We start from the raw sequence: 5,252 nt of genomic DNA on the forward strand, positions 1-5,252 counted from the left end.
AATCAGGCCACATCTCCTGCAGCTCACTCTAGGACAGAGTGTAGGGGTTCTCTGTGCTCTGACCTGAATACACTCAATTTGCCATAACAAGCTCCTGCATGCTTCTTGTCCCTTACACTACACTGAACTAAAGTGTGACACTTCTATCGGCCCCTATAAGATTATAGAAGATCAGACCTCTCCTTTGTGCTCAGGATTGGAAGAAGACTGCTCAATAATACTGCCCAGAAATGGAGACTGCTTTCAGAAGAGGTTCCTAGGTCTTCATTCATGATCACTCCCATGGCAGCTGTTTCTTGTTCTCTCACTCTCCCTGACCCTCTATTATTTTAACTCATTTCTAAAGCTTTTAAAGGTGTTTTTTTAGAATTTTCTACATGCTCACTGAATTTACACCATTTGCGTTCCTCAGTTTCACCCTCTACCACCTCTCATGCCTTTCACTTTCTCTCAAATCCAGGTCTCTTCTGCAAATATTAATATTAATATTAATATTATTATTATAATTATTACTTTTCTGTAAAACTAATAGCTATATAAATACAATGTGCTGGGCCCATTTAGTATTGCTCATATGTTTATGTCTATGACTGACTATTTGGATAATTTATCAAGTGCTCAATCATTAATAATACTGATTTTACCTCAGCACTCATTACTATAGCTTTTTCTTTTATTATTAAGAAATTTTCTATTCATTTTACATACCAACCACAGATACTCTGTCCTCCCTTTTCCCAACACCTAGCCTTCCCCCTTCCCCCCCTCCCCCACCTCCTCCAAGTCAAGGTCTCCCATGGTGATTCAGTAGAGCCTGGTGCATTCAGTTGAGGCAGAGCCAGGTCCCTCCTTCCTGTACCAAGGCTGAGCAAGGTGTCACACCTTAGGCACTGGGCTCCAAAAAGCCTGCTCATGCCCCAGGAACAGATCCCAATTCCCCTGCCTCAGAACCCCAAAAACAGCTCAAGTTAAAGATCTGTCTTGCATATCCAAAGGGCCTAGTCCACTCCCATGGGGGCTCCACAGCTATTGATTTACATTTAATTGGTTTCCACTAGTGTGGCTGGTCCTCTCTGTACAATTTCCCATCATGATCTTGATGTCCCTTGCTTACAGAATACCTGCTCTCTCTCTCATTGATTGGACTCCTGGAGCTCAGCCTGGTACCTGGCCATGGATCTTTTTATCTGTATCATCAGTAACTGGATGAAGGCTCTATGATGACAGTTAGGGTATTCACTAATCTGGTTACCAGGGTAGACCAATTCAGGCACCCTCTTGACTATTGCTAGTAGTCTAAGGTGGGGTCATCTTGTGGATTCCTGGGAACTTCCTTAGCACCCTGTGTCTTCCTATTGCCATGATGTCTTCACTTATCATGGTATCTCTTTCCTTGCTCTCCCACTCTGTCCCTGTTCCAGCTCAAACCTTCCATTTCCTTGTGTTCTCATCACTCATTCTTTGCCCTCCATTGCCCCCCTCCCAATGTGCTCATGTAGATCTCATCGAATTTTCCTTCTCTGGGCTATCTTTGTGTCCCTCTTAGGGTCCTCCTTGTTAGCTAGCATCTCTGGAGCTGTAGGTTATAGTCTGGTTATCCTTTGTTTTACATCTAGTATCCACTTATGATTTAGTAAATATCATGTTTTTCCTTCTGAGTCTTGGTTACCTCACTCAGAATGATATTTTCTAGTTCCATCCATTTGCCTGCAAATTTCATGATATCATTTTTTTTACTGCTGCATAGCACTCCATTGTGTTTTTGTGCCACATTTTCTTTATCCATTCTTCAGTTGAGGGGCATCTAGTTTGTTTCCAGGTTCTGGCTATGAACATAATGAAGCCTGTGTCCTTGTGGTAAGATTAAGGATTCCTTGGGCATATGCCCAAGAGTGGTAGAGCTAGGTCTTGAGGTAGATTGATTCCCAATTTTCTGAGAAACCACCATACTGATTTCCAAAGTGGCTGTACAAGTTTGCACTCCCACCTACAGTGGAGGAGTACTCCCCTTGTTCCACATCCTCTCCAAAATAAGCTGTTTTCAGTGTTTTTGATCTTAGCCATTCTAAGAGGTGTAAGATGGTATCTCAGAGTCATTTTGATTTGCTTTTCCCTTATGACTAAAGATGTTGAACAATTCCTTAAATGTCTTTCAGCAATTTGAGATTCTCATGAATTCTCTTTTTAGCTCTGTAGCCCATTTTTTAATTGGATTGTTCAGTAGTTTGATGTCTAGCTTTTTGAATTATTTGTATATTTTGGAGATCAGCCCTCTGTCAGATGTGGGGTTGGTGAAAATCTTTTGTCATTCTGTAGGCTGTCATTTTGTCTTATTGACCATGTCCTTTGCCCTACAAAAGCTTCTCAGTTTTTAATTATTAATTAATTGTTTTTTTATTATATAATATGTCTTTATTTAAATATATATTATATTTATATATGTTTATATGAGGTAATTTTAGGTAAACATAAAATGATACAAACATAAACATAAAATGATACAAACATTTTATTAATTGTTGCTCACAGTGTCTGTATATGGCTTTTTAATTATGGGTGGAGGTCTTTGAGATTTCCTCATCCATGCTGGCATGTATGATGGTGTTGTCATTGTTCAGGTCTTGTTCAGACAGCCATGTTCTTGAGAATTCTTGGGTGCAGCTTCGTTGTCATAAAAAGAACACACAATCTCACAGCAAACATCCAAATCCTCTGATTCTTATAATCCTTCCACCTCCTCTTCTGAGATGTTCCATCAGCTCAAATGATTGTCTTTTCTATGGGTTTTAGACATCACAACTGAGTAGGACTACTGATTTTTTCCCTCAGTTGTTAGCTTGCATAAACATCAAGTGCTACAAGGTCTATCTAGTTCACAGTGAGGAGATTCTGGTGTCAGATCCAGCTACACTCCTCAAAGACTTCTGTTCTGTAAGTTCAGGGTATCTTCCACAGGACGACCTATATTCAAATTCTAGGAAATAACTAAGGGCAACAGCAATGGCCTATATTGTTTGGGGAATCTATTGGTCTTCCAACAATTTGTAGGGTAGTTTCTCATCCCTTGTACTGGGTTTCTGTAACTCTATGGTTCTTGGTTGGGAACATTTCTACCCAAGCAGTACAACTTTATTTAAATATATATTATATTTATATATGTTTATATGAGGTAATTTTAGGTAAACATAAAATGATACAAGTCCCTATGAATTTCAAACATCCTTACCTTATTTATCTCACTTCTTTCTCCCTCTACATTGTTCTCATTCTCCTTCCCCAGTTAAGACTGCACCATTGTCTATTTCATCTGCATAGCATCAGTACCCTGCTCCCCCAGCCCCATGATGTCTTTTAACTTTCCTAGCTCTCTGGATATCCTGTTATGTCCACCCATTTGAAGATTTAGAGCTGGGAACTACAAATGTGAAAATACATATGAGTGTATTTCTTGGTCTCAGTTGCCTCAGTCATATTTTTCTAGTTTCACTCATTTACCTGCAAATTTTATTCTTCCATTTTTTTTACAGCTGAATACTTTCACTGGGTATATGGACCACATTTAAATGTAAACCACATAATCATCCCAATAGGTGTAGAGAAAGACTTTGACAAAATCTAACATGGCTTCATGGAAAAAGTTATGGTTAGAATAATCATGGGGGGAGCATACAGCAATATAACTAGGGCTACATAAGACCAAGCCACACTCAATATCATTCCAAAAGAAAGAAACACAGGGCATAATCCCATTAAATCTAGGAACAGGACAGAGGTTTCTACTGTATCCACTCCTTTTCAGTATTGGTCTGGGAGCACCAGCTGGAAAAATAAGACAAGAGACAGAAATTAAAGGTGTATAAATAGGAAAAAAGAAGTTACTCTATTTGCAGATGATATTATGTTACACAGAATAGACCACAAAATTGCACTTGAAAACTTCTTTAAGCAATCAACAATTTCACCAACATATCAGGATCCAAAACAAAGTGATAAAAATGAGTGTTTTCCTAGATGTCTCTCAACCAAAGAGTAGAAAAAGAAAATGTGGTGCATATACACAATGGAGTACTACTCAGCAGTGAAAAACAATTACATCATTAATTTGCAGGCAAATGGATGGAACTAAAAAAAATCATTCTGAGTGAGGTAATCCAGACTCAGAAAGACATATATGGTATGTACTCACTCACAAGTGGATAGTAGATGTAAAGCAAAGGATAACCAGACTATGACCCACAGCTCCAGAGAAGCTAGCTAACAAGGAGAAGCCTAAGAGGGTCACATGGATGGATCACCTTGGGAAGGGGAAATAGATGAGATCTCTTGAGTAAACTGGGGACAAGGGAGGGGAATAGCGCATAGGGGATAGGGAATCAGAACATAAGGGAACAGGAAGGTTGAGCGGGAGCAGAGACAGAGTGGGATGGAAATGAAAGTGACATCTTGTTAGAGGGAGACATCATGGGGTAAGGGAGAAACCTGGTGCAAGGGAAGATCCCAGAAATCCTCAAGGATGACCCCAGTTTACACTACTAGCAATGGAGAAGAGGGTGCCTGACCTAGCCTACCCCAGTAATTAGATTGATGAACACCCTAACTGTCACCATAGAGCCTTAATTCAGTAACTGATGGAAGCTGATGCAGAGATCCACAGACAAGCACCAGACAGAGCTCCACGAGTCCAGTCTTCAACTGATGAATGGGTAACAAAAATGTGATATATACACACAATTGAAATATTTTCTGTGTTGATTCTGTGTCATTATGTCACCCTCTAGAGAACACTAGGAGACCAACAGCTTGTGTCTGCTGTGGGATGGTCTGTATGTCAAATGTGTTGCTGATTGGTCAATAAATAAATCACTGATTGGCCTGTGGCCAGGCAGGAAGTATAGGCGGGACAAGGAGGAGAATAGAGCTGGGAAGTGGAAGGCTGAGTCAGAGAGACACTGCCAGACGCCATGATGAGAAACAGCATGTAAAGATGCCGGTAAGCCATGAGCCATGTGGCAAGGTATAGATTAATGGAAATGGATTAATTTAAGCTGTAAGAACAGTTAGCAAGAAGCCTGCCATGGCCATACAGTTTGTAACCAATATAAGTCTCTGTGCTTACTTGGTCGGGTTTGAGTGGCTGTGGGACTGGCGGGTGTCAGAGATTTGTCCTGACTGTGGGTCAGGCAGGAAAACTCTAGCAACAAATGGCGCCCAACGTGGGGCAAGAGTTTACACCTAAAACCTGAGTAAAAAGA

The sequence above is a fragment of the Peromyscus californicus genome, unplaced genomic scaffold (assembly GCF_007827085.1).
Source record: "Peromyscus californicus insignis strain IS unplaced genomic scaffold, ASM782708v3 Scaffold_4__1_contigs__length_199733344, whole genome shotgun sequence".
NCBI lineage: Eukaryota > Metazoa > Chordata > Mammalia > Rodentia > Cricetidae > Peromyscus > Peromyscus californicus.